Source organism: Triturus cristatus, chromosome 11, assembly GCF_964204655.1.
Source record: "Triturus cristatus chromosome 11, aTriCri1.1, whole genome shotgun sequence".
NCBI classification, from domain to species: Eukaryota; Metazoa; Chordata; class Amphibia; order Caudata; family Salamandridae; genus Triturus; species Triturus cristatus.
In genome coordinates, this window is record NC_140594.1 from 79,745,007 (window position 1) to 79,762,222 (window position 17,216).

The window sequence follows — 17,216 nt, forward strand, 5'->3', positions numbered from 1 at the left end:
GAATGAGAAACAGAGCTATACATGAGCGAGAAGAAGAGAGCAAAATAATTAAAATAGAAAGGAAAGAATGGGAATAGAGAGAATGCTGGGTATATATATATATATATATGTAAAGATAGAAAGATAGATAGATAATAGGTAATACAGAGAGTGGAAAATAGAGAGCAGAATGAGCAAAGGGGGAGCATAAAAGCAGTGCACAAACATATTTTGACAGGTTGTCTTTAAATGGTTGTTGTGGGCAACGCTCTCTCTGTCCTCCCCTGTTCACACCACTGAAAGGAATGTCCTTTTTAGAAGTTTAGCAGGGCCCGCCTTATGAGAGCTTAGGTACATTGGCAAATGTACATGTGGATGGGAGCAGCAGGTTCTACAGGTTCTACAGGAAGTGACATCAGCAAGGCTGCAGTTTCTGACAACAACAGTTGTCATGTAGTCCACCTGTAGTCACACCTCTAGGGTGGGCTATCAAGCTCCTCACGTCGAGCGAGGGGTTAAGACATCTTGAGAATGGACAGAATAGTGCACTCTAGAAATGCCAAGATGCCACACAGTCATCATAAGGCAGGAGTTGACCTGGTAGTCCATTGCCTAGTGATCACTTCATCCCCACAAAGCACTTTCTGGGCATAAATATGGCACCCAGAACCTTAGATCACATCTGAACCGGAGATAGGAATGAAGAAGGACTGCCCTGCCTACCTCTGGACCTGGCAAGAGAGGTTGGACTGCACCTGCTGCTCACTGGGCAGGCAAAGAGAGGACTGTGCCTTCCGGGATCATGGAAAAGACTCGCCTGAGCCCCAGATAGAAAAGGTGAACTCCAAGAGTCAGTCAGATGACTCACTGTTTCAGCACCGGGATTATAAAGGCTGAAGTAGCCTGTTCTGGGTGGTTGGTACCCACTTCCATTAAATTGCCGCTAATCGTCAACATGCCCCAAGAAGATAGCTTCTTTACACTCAAAAGTTGTACCGGAGTCTGGTGGAACCGGGAAGTCATCAGAGTGCAGATTAGTCACCCAAAATGGGCCCTAGCCTTCTCCATAAGATACCGCTGTACCTGCTGTAACTGGAGGCCAGTATTCTATTCATGACAGGGCTTCCACTGACTTGAAGAGGACTTTGAGGGACAGAGACCCCTGTTGCTAAAGCTGCACCACTTGACCTGTAGACCGAGGTATAACCCCAGGATGACCGCCATCAACTGAACAGCACCCAGATCATGTTTCAGCATCATCAGCATCCTGTATCTTCAGCATCAGGACCACGCCATAGAAATCTAAGATGCTTCTTGTGCAAAGTATGTTGATGGACTTGAGATTGCTTTGGTGATCAGGTAACTGTCGACATAATCCTTATTAGCCGCCGTGACTTTCTTCCTGTCGGAACTGGTCACCCAGCCAGGATGGAGTCAGTAAAACAGAACTCTGTAGAACTTTTCAAAAGTTTCCAAACTTTACAGTCACCAGTGCTTGTTTGGGCTTTTGACTAAAAAGCTGAGATTTACGTTTTACTTACAAATTTATGTCCCTGGACTCCCGTGGTGGTTTTCGCTCATCTTGGTGTCTAAAAATTCATAAAAATATTCTCTATTTTTATAAATTGGTGTTGGGTTTCTTTCGTGTTGTGTGACTTTCTTGTTCTCTTGATTGGTGCTTCTAAATGCTTTACACTATTTATGTTGTTTCCGCCTTCTTGCTCAAGGACACAGCTACCCAGGGTTGAGCAAGAGATTTTACAAATGAGCCTGACTGGACCAAAGAAGGTTTCGTGAGTGTATTACACAGTGACCTCTCACAACCACACCATAAAATACACCACAATACTCGCATCGGTGGCAGCGGTGGGAACCAGAACTTGTGTTTAGCTGTACCAGACAATTGATAAGTTGGTAACCACTGAAAATCCACCAAGCCAACACTGAAGAAAAAGTTTAAAAGTCTTTGCCAAGTTCTGACTATCCAAGATACCGCTTTCCAGGAGCTTACCTGCTTGCAGTAATGTTTGAAATAGTTACAGCACGTTTGGTAAAAGCTTTGCAGAGTCTCCAAAGGATGGAAAACATGGATATCGACTTGGCCACCCTGCCCACACTCAAGATCAATGACTCGAGGGTGCTGTGAGGAGATAGAAAGATCAGCTTGGGTGTCACTGCCAAAAAAGGAGGACATTGAGAAGGCCCTCAGAGCCTGGGAGGAAGCAAGGAGAGCCCAAACTCGACCTGCAGTGGAAATTACCCCTGATAGTGGGGATGCGAGAGACCTCCTTGATGATGAGGATGAGGGGGACAATGAGAGTGTGTCCTCCACAGTTTGTTCGAGGCATGCCTCCACATCTGGGAGTGAGAAGAACTCCACTTCAGTGAGGAGGCCCAAGGATCTAGAGGCTCCACTCAGTCTCCTTGAGCTCCAAGAGAGGAGACTGGCGCTAGAAGAAAGAAGACACACCCTAGATGAAAGAAGGACCAAGCTGGGACTAAAGTCCCAAGGACATGTGGCAGCAACAAAGGCACAGAGGTAACTGCAAGGCGTGCCTATGATCCCAGGTTCCCTAAGGGTATTGTTCCCAAATATGTAGAGGGGGAAGACACAGATAAATGGCTTGCATCTTATGAGAAGGCTCTCAGGATGAGAAGTGTGGGTGGTCAACACTGGGGTTCCTTGTTGTAGGAACTGATTCCAACAGTGGAAAGGGATGGGCTGCTGGCACTAGAAGACGATGTGGCAGAGTCATATACACATATGAAGGAGGCACTCACTTTGCTGTTTGGCTTAACCCCTGAAGAATACAGACAGAGGTTTAGTATCACACACAAGGGGTCAACACAGACATAGGTAGACTTTGTAGATGCTCGTTTTAGGTCACTGGAAGGCTGCATCAAAAGTAACCAGGTAGAGACATATGGGAGTGCCCTGCAATTTGGTGGTGAAAGAACACATACTTACACATTGTACCTCAGAGAAGTTACTCCAGCATCTGGTGGATTCTAAGCTATCTATCCCTGGAGGAAGATAGCTGATGAATGGGTACGCACTAGGGTTCCCAAAAAGTCCCACAGCGGTGATCACAAGAAAGGAGGACAGGCCTCCTTCAGAGGAAAAATGGGGTCTCCCAAAGAGTTCCTAAATGATGCCCAAGAAGGGGAACCCAGAGCCACATTCCATTCAAAGGGGAGGGGGTACCTGGGAAATCATTTTTATCCTACAAAGGCTGGGGTGTGCTATGACTTTAAAAATCCAAAACTCAAGAGGGGAGATACGGTGTACACCAAGTAGTCACCGACTGGTAACCATCCCAAGGGCATTGCAAGCATAGGGAACTGTAAGAGACACACTGAGGCCACCTTAGTCTCCATGGATGGGGCAGGAAATGGAACCCTTTACCCACTGGCCTGCCAGTACGGAAAAATACAGACAGTGGCCAAGAATCATTGGGGTTGCCTCCAGGCCCGGAGGGATGCTGGTGCCAGCATCACCATGGTCATGCCTAAGCCAGGTTTCCCCAGGGCAGCTCATACCAGATGAGGTTCACCAAATGGTAAACGCTGACAATGTTAGAAAATCACATCCCATAGCTGTGGTAGACTTTGAGTGGGGAGGGGTTACTGGTCCAAAGAAAGTAGCTATGTCCTCTGACATCTCAGTGGAGTGTCTACTGGGCATTGACCTCAAAACTTCTGCCTGGGTAGAGGTGGAGAGATGATCTCATGCAGCAATGAGGGGCTCACTTAGCAGGTAAGTATCTCCACTAGAGCACAATACCTTAAGGGAAAGTCAAGGAAGGGACACAGGAGCCTGGAAAAATGGCCCACGGCCATACTACCAAGAGGAGGGGCAGAAAGTCTGGCAAATCTACTTCCCAGAGTCCACAGACCCAGAGGGAGCCTGACCTTAAGGGGAAGGTCTGGTGTCTGAAGAGAGAACTGCCTCTGTAAGAAATTTGCCTGACCTGGCAGAACTCCAGGGAGCGGGAGGATCCACTAGAAAGGGCCCGAGCCAGGGACAAAAGACACATCCTAATCTTAAGGGCCTGCGATAGCTGGTTGTAAAACAGGAGGGATATGTCACTGAAACCCATAAGGTATACTGGGAAAAAAGAATCTTATACTGTGAGGCAAAGGACCCCTAAATCAAGGGCAACTAGGAGAGTGGTGGTCCCCCAACAGATCAGAGAATTCCTTCTTAACCTGGCCCATGATATCCCCATCTGGCTGGAGGACATCTGAGGCAGACCAATACATGGAAAAAAATTGGTCAATCACTTCTACCTGGTTCAGATGTCTGAAAAGGTGAGGACGTTTTGCCACTGCTGTGTCACCTGTCAAGCCAGTGACAAGATAGGAGGCAAACCAAAGGCTCACTTTATACCACTGCCTGTGCTGGGGACTCGCTTTGAGAGTGTGGGTATTGGCATTGTTGGTCCCCAGACCCACCTAATGAGCCTTGCAAAAGGTTCATCCTGGTGGTAGTGGGCCATGCCACAAGGTACCCAGAAGCCATAGACATTAGAACAGTTATTGCCCCTGCAGTAGTTAGAGCCCTCCTTGGTATTTTCAACAAGGTAGGGTTCCCTAAAGAGGTAATCTCAGATGGGGGTACAAACTTCCAGTCTGCCTAACTGAAAGCCATTTGGGATGTGTGTGGAGTGATTTACAAATTCACTAATCCCTACCATTCCCAAGGAAATGGTATTGTGGAGAGGTTCAATAAGACCATGAAAGGCATGATCATGGGTTTATCAGAGAAACTAAAGAGGATATGGGATATTCAGCTACCATGCCTACCGTTCGTATACAGGAAGGTTCCTCGGAAGGGAATAGGCCTCAGCACCTTTATGCTACTCTCTGGACACCCGGTAAGAGGCCCCTTGAGTTTGGTGAGAGAAGGTTGGGAGAGACCTCTCAAAGAACCCTAACAAGATATGCTGTACTATGTACCGGGTCCTCATTTTAGGATGGCTGAATACATGAAGAAAACAAACAGAAACTTGGAGTTCAGCCAAGAACTTTTGAAGCACTGTTATGACCAGTATACCTCCATGGCTGTGTACCAACCTCCCTGCTACAAAACAATGGCAGTATTCCATCTTGCAGTACCTCAGACGATTGGAATTCCATAGCTAACCAGAAGAAATTACAGACGAAAATAGCACTCCACGGTGCAATGATGACAGAATACCTTAGGGCAAACATAGCCCCCAATGGACTCTTAGTTACGAATGCACCGAGAATCTTTCTGGAGGATATTGGCTTTAGAAAGGAATGGTCTCTTGTGGCGTGGAAGTGTACCAGGGACTGGCTGATACTGATTATAAATACAGCAAAACGCTTAGCTGACAAACTTTTGGTCGAAATAACAATTGCAGAGAACAATCTAAAAGCCTCAATTAACATCACGGCATTCAAAAGCAGACTTGCTGAAATCAACACAGAGATGGATGACCATAAAAATCATCTGATGCGACAAAAAATAACGAAATTGCAAAAAGATATCAAAAAATTTGATAAAGAAAAGGTGTATCCCTATACCAAGGATGACTACCAGATACCAACAGGTGAAGATTCATCCGACGGGAGCTCAGTGGAGAGCAGATCTCGCTCTTATTCGAACAGCAGTAGTTCCAGCAACGAGAGTAGGTCCAATTTCAGAAAAAACTGGGGACCACCACCACCTCCGCTCCTTGGCTTCCCTATGAATCCCTACTATGGGCAACAAACACCTTGGAATCCCCTGTACCAAATGCCCCCACCAATGTACCACTACAACCAACAACAACAACCTTTTTTAGGAAGAGGCCGGGGCAGGGCAAGAGGCAGAAGACGAGACGGAGCATTCAAGCAAGTCCAGTGGCAAGACCCACCGGCCCCACAGCAACAAGATCGGATGGAACTGAGATCCAGGAAGAACAACAGGACCTAGTGGTCAATCTATCCTCTAGAGTACTCACCCCGACGGAAAAGAAAGTACTAAACAGAGGTCTGGGTTTTGTTCCCACCCCTCAACTGGATCGATTCCTTTTACATAAAGAACTTCATAACTTCTTCCGGAAGATACGACTGCGAGCGTACTTTCAAGACAAACCATCCGAAGAAACCACGGATACAGGCCTGCGTCCCCCCTCAACTTTCACCCCACATGATGGCATCACTCCGAATGAGATTTTGACTTTCGAGCAAGCAGTAACAAAAGAAGTGGAGAATGTCACCAGACCGACACAGTTTAATAACCTTTCAATAGTCGAGAGGACAGCAGTGAAAGCCCTTAACGAAGATTCTACCATTACCATCAAAGCAGCAGATAAGGGAGGTGCGATCGTCATCATGGACACACCAGATTACGATCAGGAATGCCTACGACAACTCTCCCAAGTCAAGTACTATACTAAGATTGATGGAGATCCGACAGGAAGGCTGATGACCAAGATTAAGTCCATCGTAGAATCAGCCGAAACACAAGGCTGGATTACCAGGAATGAAGCACAATTTCTGGTGAACACTCAACCCAGAACTCCTGCCTTCTACACCTTACCCAAAATTCATAAGGGAGTTAATCCACCCCCCGGTCGCCCTATAGTCTCGGGCATAGGGTCACTACTGGAACCCCTCAGCAAATTTTGTGACCATTTCCTTCGTCCATTGGTCCAACGGATACCCTCATATCTGAAAGACAGCAGGGACGTCCTCAATCTATTGGCCGATACTACCATGAGTGGAGAGATCGATCTCATGATGACACTGGATGTAGAAGCTCTCTACACGAATATTCCCCAAATGGAGACACTGAGGGTTATCGAAGAGCTCCTTCTGAAAGAAGAGTGGACATCACACACCCCTGTCTCCTTTATAATGGAATGTGCCACCATCGCCATGTGTGAGAACTACTTCATATTCAAAGACCAATATTTCCACCAGACCCAAGGAACTTCTATGGGCAGCACCTTTGCGCCGAGCCTGGCATGCCTCTACGTCGCAGAATTTGAACGCCTCAATGTTGAAAAGACCAACACCTATTCCAACAACATCATTCTTTGGAGGCGTTATATTGACGACATCCTGATCATGTGGAAAGGGGATCTAGAAACTTGTGACAACTTTTTCACTTGGGTGAATTCTTTGGACCCCTTTTTGAAATTCACCAGATCCGTTTCTCCAACCGAAATACATTTCCTGGACTTGACAATCACATTACACAATGGCACCCTATCGACCCACACTTACAGAAAACCAACGGACCGGAATAGTCTGTTACAGTATGAAAGTCACCACCCAAAGACCCTCAGGGATAATCTCCCCTTTGGCCAGTTCCTACGCCTCCGCAGGAACTGTGATAAGACCAGTGACTATAAAAAGGAGGCCTCCATCCTAAGTAACCATCTGAAGGCACGCAACTATCCCACCACCATCATCAACAAATCTAACAAAAGAGCTCTCAACAACAACCGAGAGGCATTGTTAGAACCAAGAATGAAGGAGACGGATGACATCATAACCTGTGTTACCACTTACACACCAGAATCCAACAAAATACAAAGAATCATCACGAAAAACTGGAAGATTCTGACCACAGGTACTTTATCTTTACCGAAACCAAGGTTTGCTAATAAACGTACAAGTAACCTCAGAGACATCTTGGTACACACACGCCCAAAAATCACTAAAACAACAGCTCAAGGTACCCTTTGGAGTTCTACTCCAGTTAGGGGCCACTACCCATGTGGAGATTGCGGAGTATGTAACCTGACTAAGGCAACAAAAGAACTCACCCTAGAGGCAGGCAAAGTTTGGACCCAAAAAAACCACACGAATTGCAACTCTAGGAACTGTGTCTACATGATCACGTGCCCGTGCAACCTTCGTTACATAGGCATGACCACACGTCCAGTAAAAACAAGGATCATGGAGCATCGGAGTAATATACGATGCGGGAAAACCACCACAAAGATGAGTACCCACTTCATTGCCAACCAACATGGAACGAACGAATTACACTGGACAGTACTTGAAAATAACCCTGCTTGGTCCAGTCACAAACTCTTCGAAACTGAACAAAGGTGGATTTTCCGCCTTTCTACACACAAACAAGGTCTTAACGACGATATCCCTTGGACAGAAGTTAATACCACAGCAAAACGGTGAATTCATTTTCCACGACGATTTGCATTTGAACATCTGCTCTAATCATAATTTTTAATCCACACGACCATGGGGATGAGACCTTTGATGTCTACAAACTATTTACCATGTTTATATTAGGACCCCTATGCACAAAAGAATATGTTGCTCCAACTGCCCTTTAGCAGTAGTTTTCGCCTGTTAATAAACTCTGTGATCAAAACCTTAGATTTCATTCAGGGTCAGGCATCTCGTCTTGTGACAAAATGGCGGCCTAATCTCACGAGATTTAGATCGCCGGTTGAAACTTCATAACCTGGATCCTACCGCCTACGGTAACACCAAGGTGAGATGGAGACGAGTAGGTTCTAAGACGAGCCCACGTCTTTTTCAGGGTAAGTCTGACTCCCCCACGCACTTTCACTCCCCGAGACACGAGTTGCATGCAGCCTAAGCCGCAGCATGTCGGCCCGCTATTTCTCTTTACGTTCACGGCCTCATATCCTGAGACCTTACATCTGCCGGTGCATTCTGCTTGCTTATATCACGTAAGTCCGTCAAGATCCACTGTTCCCATAATTTACGGGCTCCGGATATTACGAGCACAACCAGACCTTCACTATTTCCCTGGCACGGCACACCAGTGCCTTTACTTTTAGCCCGTCCCCGGCGAGTCTGCTATTACTCCCCCGGTATCACGCCCACCCCCCTCTCGCATTTCGAATACGTTGACAATCTATATCACCAGGACGGTTAGTAATCTCACCCCGCCGGCACGACACGCACAGTCGATCCCCAGCGGGACCCGCATTACACTCACCCCTCCCTCACTGGACCTTGAGATACCTCCGCACCGGTCTTCCCACTCACGCTCCCGCTTGCACGAACGTGGCACAATGGGTATGTGGGATGCCTTTACTTGTCCTGTGGTGAACAAGTATTGCAATCACGCACGTGATCTCCAATATAACCCTCTAGAATCGACACATCAGTATGTCCTGATGGGAGCACTTGTTGATAAAGTTTTTGTTCAAATAATTTTTGTTCAATGTTTAATGTTGATACATACTAGAATCGAACCATCTAACAGTTTTCCTTCCTGTATCAGTATATACATGTATGTTTTATTTGGCAATTTCTCCGCTGACAGTGTCATGTTGTAGGCTTGATGTCTCCTTTACTCCCTGTCATATAGTACACCCGCTCAATTGGTCGGGTCGTCTTCCCTCATCTCTGAGGCTCCACATCCTACCTTGAGGAGGTAAGATTAATTCCTTCCCCTTGACAACGTTACCTCCCCTAATTGTTTGGTCCCACTGCATTTGCGTCACTTGAGTCATATCATGCTGTGAACTCTTTCATGCCATGTTTTTTTAAATGTTCTCTTAGCGTCAGTTCTTTTATTATCCCCTTGTTATTAATAGATACCGGCCTTGTTTGGCCCAGTCTGGATGATATACTGTCTTTTGTCTGGATGATATACTGTCTTCTGTCTCAGCTGAATAGGTCACACTCATGAATTCTGATGGTATCCATATCCCTTTCTTTTCTCCTTTGGCCTTATCTACACAGGAAGAATGCCTTTATGAGAACCCCAAATTGAGGATTCTATCTCTCAGAAAGGGAGCTCACCTCCCATGACTGTTAACTAAGCGGTCATGTCATTCTGGTCCGGAAGAAGTGTCGCTTTACTTTGAAGCACTTGACACGAAACATGTTGACCTGACTTAGTCCACCAATGGCTACTTGAATACCTTTAATTATCACACGTAGCCTCACTGTTTTTAACAAAGTCCCATCCTTGAACATTTAATAAAGTGAACCAAAAAGGTTAGGGGCCTTTTTTAATAATCACAATCTACACCTTCACCAAACAATGTTTCTCCTATAGCCCCACACACCGCACTCACCATACGGCGTTCACAGATCAAAAGATCTCCGATAAAGATGCCACCAGGCCCGTCGGACATTGCAGCGCCGGTCCGACGAGGAGCGCCCAATGATGAAGCATGACACCCTAACAGGTGTGTGAGGGCATTACGATCTGGATTTGCAGATCCCCCCAGATACCATTTGTAATAGTGTAGTAAGTCATTGTAACTCTCTACCCAGGCCCATAGAGAGGAACTGTTTCCCCTTTTTGATATTAATCTGTGTACCAACCTGGACAGCTGATGTGGGTCTTAGAGCATGTGGCCCACAGGGCTCCACAAGTCAAGTGGACTGGGCCTTACCCCATCTTGGAAAAGAAGGGAGAAGTCACATATCTGGTGGACTTGGGAACCCCAGGCACCACCATCGGGTGATCTATGTGAATAGGCTGAAACTCCACCATGACAGAGCAGATAACACAATACTCATGGTGACAGATGGAGGGGGGGGGGGGAGAAGAGAAAAGTGAGCCTCTCCCTGACCTCCCATCAACCAATGTCAAAGATGGCTCAGTGGAGGGAGTAGGTCTCTCTACCACTTTAACCGAGCAACAGCAGACAGGCTGTTACATCCTGCTTGCTCAGTTTGCTGGTCTGTTTTCCTTGCCCCAGGTCTGACAACTTGGTGTACCCACGATGTGGACACAGTTGACAGAATACCTGTCAAAAGAAAAATCTACAGACTGTCAGACCCGGACAAAGCTAGTATCAAGGCTGAAGATCCCAAGATGCTAGAAGAGGGAGTGAATGAACCCTCTAGCAGTCCATGGGCTAGTCCAGTGGTGTTGGTGCCCAACCCAAACTCAAAAAGAGGGAAACCTGAAATGGAATTTTGTGTGGACTACAGAGGCGTAAATGCAGCCACCAAGTCTGATGCCCATCCCATACCAAGAAGTGATAAGCTCATTGACAGGTTGGGGCTAATAAATATCTGAGCACCTTTGATCTGAGCTCAGGTTACTGGTAGATAACCCTCACCCCAGGAGCCAAGGAGAGGTCTGCATTTTCTACCTCTGAAGGCCACTTTCAATTTAAAGTGATGCCCTTTAGACTGAAAATGCGCCGGACACCTTCCAGCGGCTGGTGAACAGAGTACTCCCAGGTTTGGACGTCATTAGTGCATCATATCTGGAGGATATTGCTGTATTAGTTCCACCTGGCAGGATCACCTGGTCCACCTCAAGTGAGTGCTTCAAGCTCTGCAACAGTCAGTGCTGACTATCAAGGCAAGTAAGTGCCAGATAGGGTAAGGTTCAGTTGTGTATCTGGGCCACCAAGTTGGTGGAGTCTATGTACAACCTCTTCAGCCCAAATCCAGACAATTATGGCCTGGAAAGGTCCTAATCCCCAGACCCAAGTCAGAGCCTTCCTTGGCCTGACTGGGTATTACAGAAGATTTGTCAAAAGGTATGGTACCATTGTGGCATCTATGACAGAGCTACCCTCCAAGAGACAACCCAGAAAAGTCTGACCAATATCAAAAGGGTTTTGACATCCAAAAGCAAGCTTTGTGCTCAGCAGCTGTCCTGAATGCTCCTGATATCAGCAGAGTTTGGTATCCAGACTGATGCTTCTTAACATGGGATTGGGGCAGCGTTGTGACAGCTAAATGACGAGGGTCAGGATCAACCATTTGCCTTTATCAATAGACAACTCCTCCCCAGAGAGCAGTGTTGGACAGGGCCACTGGAATTATGCTGCAGGGAAAGGCTAAACTATGTGGCTGGGCTGAGTAAATTATGCGGCAAGAACAGGCAAATTAGGAAACACATTTTATGACAGTGTTACTTCATTATTTTGTCATTTTTAGGTCAAGCATCAGTGCACAAGCGCTGTCTGCAAGACCTGCTGTAATCACTCCACAGCAGTGAATTTACAGCTGCTGCTTGCCATTGGCTGATAACTCCAGCGCTGCTCTTTATTGGCTGGTTCTCCCGTATATCATGTCTGGTTTTAAACCAGGAGCATCGGCCAATTATAGTTTTCTACACCACAGGTTTTAGCTATTTATTTATGGGCTATTTTTTTTAATTACAAGTGCCTCATTCCGCCCTTTACTTTAATGGTGGCCGTGGCACTTTCTTAAGAGACGGCTCGTCTAAAGAGAAGTGTGCGGCCGCTATTAAAGTGAAAGCGCGGAATGGGGCGCTTTTACAAAAAAAAGCATTTGTCAAGTTGAAAAACAAAGGCTTTTTTTTGTAAAAGCGCACCATGGCGCGCTTTCACTTTACTGTCGGTCGCCCCTCTTTCTTTTAACAAGCCCCGTCTAAAGAAAGGTGCGTGGCCACCAGTAAAGTGAAAGCACGGCATGGGGCACTTTCATTTGCAATTTAATAGGTCTCGCATTACTAAACGTTTGAGCTATTGGCATTGTAAATGATAATGGAACGTCGACAGCTCAAACTTTCTGTAATGAAAAATCTATTGCATTGTTTGCACCTCATTAGTACTAGTTTAACACCCATAGATAGCCATGAGCAACAGAAAGGTGGCCAGTGAACCTTTTCAAAGGGCCTTCCACTGTGCAGCAACACGTGTTGCTGTTTTTTAAAGTAACTTTTGAAATGTGTGCGCTAGAAACATTTTTGGGGTGAAAATCTGCATGCAGCATATGTAGAATTATGTGACAAATGCAGCAAATCTAAAATTTTGCGATAAATGCAGCAGCCGCACAAATGCATATTTCCAGTGGCCCTGGAGTTGGAGCGCCTTTGAGAGAGAAGCCTTTGCTGTGGTTTGGTCCTTGAAGAAGCTGAGACTCTACCTAATTGGGACTCACTTCAGAGTTCAAACTGACCACAGGTGTTTCAGATGGCTGATGCAGATGAGAGGCGAGGACTCCTAATTGTTGAGGTGGTTCATTTCCCTAGAGGGCATGGACTTTAGTGGAACAGAGACCTGGAACTGACCATGCCAATGCACATGGCCTTTCCAGGTCCTTCCACATACATGATGCGAACTTCCAGGATAGAGGTAAGTTGCTCATCACCTTTCGTCTGGAGGGGGGCCTCTTTTTGGAAGCACCGTCTTTCCATCTTTCTCTCCCTTCTTTTCCCCTTTTGTGTTTTTCTCTATCTTGTTCAAAGTCTGTTGAGGAAATCGACGTGCCGGCTACCAAAAATGAGTGCTGTCGGCCCCACCAGCAACCTTCGGCTCAAATTAAGCACTGAACCTGCCTTGTGAGAGGGAGGCATGTACTGCCGCTGCCCACGGTGTACCTGTTCTGAGAGAGGGAGGCTTGCACTGCCGTTGCCCAAGTTGTACCTGTTCTGAGAGAGGGAGGCTTGCACTGCCGCTGCCCACGTTGTACCTGTTCTGAGAGAGGGAGGCTTGCACCGCCGCTGCCCACGTTGTACCTGTTCTGTGGGAGGGGGAAGCTTGCACCAACGCTGCCCACGTTGTACCTGTTCTGAGAGAGGGAGGCTTGTACTGCCACTGCCCACGTTTTACCTTCTCTGTGATAGGGAGGCTTGCACTGCCGCTGCCCATGTTGTACCTGTTTTGAGAGAAGGAGTCTTGCACTGCCTCTGCCCTTGTTGTACCTGTTCTGAGAGAGGGAGGCTTGCACTGCCTCTGCCCACGTTGTATCTGTTCTGAGAGAGGGAGGCTTGCACCACCACTGCCCACGCTTTACCTGCTCTGTGATAGGGAGGCTTGCACTGCCACTACCCATGTTGTACCTGTTCTGAGAGAAGGAGGCTTGCACCGCCGCTGCCTACATTGTACCTGTTCTGTGCGAGGGGGAAGCTTGCACCACCGCTGCCCACGTTGTACCTGTTCTGAGAGAGAGGGAGGCTTGCACTGCCGCTGCCCACATTGTACCTTTTCTGAGAGAAGGGGCCTTGCACTGCCTCTGCCCACGTTGTACCTGTTCTGAGAGAGGGAGGCTTGCACCGCCGCTGCCCACGTTGTACCTGTTCTGTGGGAGGGGGAAGCTTGCACCAACGCTGCCCACGTTGTACCTGTTCTGAGAGAGGGAGGCTTGTACTGCCACTGCCCACGTTTTACCTTCTCTGTGATAGGGAGGCTTGCACTGCCGCTGCCCATGTTGTACCTGTTTTGAGAGAAGGAGTCTTGCACTGCCTCTGCCCTTGTTGTACCTGTTCTGAGAGAGGGAGGCTTGCACTGCCTCTGCCCACGTTGTATCTGTTCTGAGAGAGGGAGGCTTGCACCGCCACTGCCCACGCTTTACCTGCTCTGTGATAGGGAGGCTTGCACTGCCACTACCCATGTTGTACCTGTTCTGAGAGAAGGAGGCTTGCACCGTCGCTGCCTACATTGTACCTGTTCTGTGCGAGGGGGAAGCTTGCACCACCGCTGCCCACGTTGTACCTGTTCTGAGAGAGAGGGAGGCTTGCACTGCCGCTGCCCACATTGTACCTTTTCTGAGAGAAGGGGGCTTGCACTGCCTCTGCCCACGTTGTACCTGTTCTGAGAGAGGGAGGCTTGCACTGCCGCTGCCCACGTTGTATCTGTTCTGAGAGAGGGAGGCTTGCACCGCCACTGCCCACGCTTTTACCTGCTCTGTGATAGGGAGGCTTGCACTGCCGCTGCCCATATTGTACCTGTTGTGAGAGACGGAGGCTTGCACCGCTGCTGCCGATGTTGTACCTGTTCTGTGCGAGGGGGAAGCTTGCACCGCAGCTGCCCACGTTGTACCTGTTCTGAGAGAGAGGGAGGCTTGCACTGCCGCTGCCCACGTTGTACCTATTCTGAGAGAGAGGGAGGCTTGCACTGCCGCTGCCCACGTTGTATCTGTTCTGAGAGAGGGAGGCTTGCACCGCCACTGCCCACGCTTTACCTGCTCTGTGATAGGGAGGCTTGCACTGCCACTACCCATGTTGTACCTGTTCTGAGAGAAGGAGGCTTGCACCGCCGCTGCCTACATTGTACCTGTTCTGTGCGAGGGGGAAGCTTGCACCACCGCTGCCCACGTTGTACCTGTTCTGAGAGAGAGGGAGGCTTGCACTGCCGCTGCCCACATTGTACCTTTTCTGAGAGAAGGGGGCTTGCACTGCCTCTGCCCACGTTGTACCTGTTCTGAGAGAGGGAGGCTTGCACTGCCGCTGCCCACGTTGTATCTGTTCTGAGAGAGGGAGGCTTGCACCGCCACTGCCCACGCTTTTACCTGCTCTGTGATAGGGAGGCTTGCACTGCCGCTGCCCATATTGTACCTGTTGTGAGAGACGGAGGCTTGCACCGCTGCTGCCGATGTTGTACCTGTTCTGTGCGAGGGGGAAGCTTGCACCGCAGCTGCCCACGTTGTACCTGTTCTGAGAGAGAGGGAGGCTTGCACTGCCGCTGCCCACGTTGTACCTATTCTGAGAGAGAGGGAGGCTTGCACTGCCGCTGCCCACGTTGTACCTGCCCCGAGAGAGGGAGGCTTGCACTGCCGCTGCCAACGTTGTACCTATTCTGAGAGAGAGGGAGGCTTGCACTGCCGCTGCCCATGTTGTACCTGCCCCGAGAGAGGGAGGCTTGCACTGCTGTTACTCTGCCGTCCCTGTTCTATGAAGAAAGGCGTTTCCAGTGCTAGTGCCTCATCTGTACCTGTTCAATGAGGGTAAGAATCTTTCACTATTGATGCCCAAGTGGCACCTATTCTGCGTGGGAAGGAACTTGAACTGTTGCTACCAGCCTTGTACCTGTTCTTTGTGTGTGACATTCCTTTGTGTTGCTCCTGCAGCTGCCACCTGTCCTTTAATTATTGTTTGTGTCAGGGAAGGTTGCACTTGTGGTGCACGTGTTTCACCTGTGTTGTGAGTTAGTGACCTTGAAATAAAATATTCCACTGTACAAAAGCCAAAATAATAGCCCTTGCCAAGGCTTGTTTACATGCATGATATGAATAAAATAGAGAACCCTCACAAAATCTGTGAGCCTAGCTTACTTTTGGTTTTTACAAGCTAAACAAGCACAGTCTTTGAGATTAACTAAACCTATTTGTAAAATTTTAAAAACCATTGAAGAGATGACAAAGAAACCATGAAAATATGTGGAAAAGTCGGTTTAAAGGTCGTCTCCTGCCATCGCACAGCTGACTGAAAGATCAACATTCTCGTCAAGCGTCACGTGGGGGTTCCGAAGGTCATACCATTCGGTATCTCTGGGTGGGGGAGGGCATGAGAAGGTAAGTACCAGTCAGGTAGGTTACAACAAATCACAGAAGAGTCTCCATGCAATGCGTGACATTTTTCCGACTTCACTTTGCATGTTGAGATTTTTTGGGCTCACAATGACGGTAATAGCAGCGCAACTAGAACCCCAAGAATGCAATAGGACAGAGAGTCCTAACTTGTGGCCCGATAACTCCTGGGGGTCCGCCAGGCCTACTCAGGGGGTCCGTAAGTGTGTTACTCAATCAAATAAGATTAAAATGAATCAATTAAAATGAATGCGGTCTATACAAATAAGGAAGCAGCACTGAAAATTGGAAAGCTTTTTCTATATTTGACTGTGACCTACACAAAATATTTCAAAATGTCAGCTTTCGCTCTGTTTATACTTGTCTTTGTATTTTTGTATGTTCTTTTAAGGTCCAAGTCATAGAAATGACTAAGGCCAGGAGTCCCCGGCGGGGGTCACTGAATTCCAGTAATGATTAAATGGGGGTCCACAGAAGTCAAGCGTTTAAGAACCACTGCAATGGGCTGTTGGCTGACAAGTCAGGAGTGACACGTCATGGAGGCCCTCAGCAGACTTGTGAAAAGCAAATTAAAAAGAATTCCGGATTTTCTGCCTTTTTTCTTGCTGTCCCTCAAATGCTAAGCGGCCCCGCGGGAGGGCGGATATATCCTTCCTAGTGCAGGTCGGAGCATTTCACCCCCTTCTAACACCCATAGGCATGTTAATATGCATTTTGCCTGGACACTGAGAGTGGGGTGTGGGTGCTCAACCATAGCACCACCTGCCCCCTCTCCCTCTCCAGGATTGGGTAGCGGCAGCAATAGCTGAAGAACCCGCTCTGTCAGTGCTCAGCCTTCAAGTGTGCTGCCTGCCACACCTGTCTGAAGCAACCGGTACTGAACAGGTGCAGCATATGTTGCAAGTGCTGCCCTTGCACTGAACACGTGCTACATCTGTTGCAAGTGCTGCCCTTGCACTGAACACGTGCAACACATGTTGCAAATGCTGCCCTTGCATCAAACAGGTGCAACACATATTTTAAGTTTT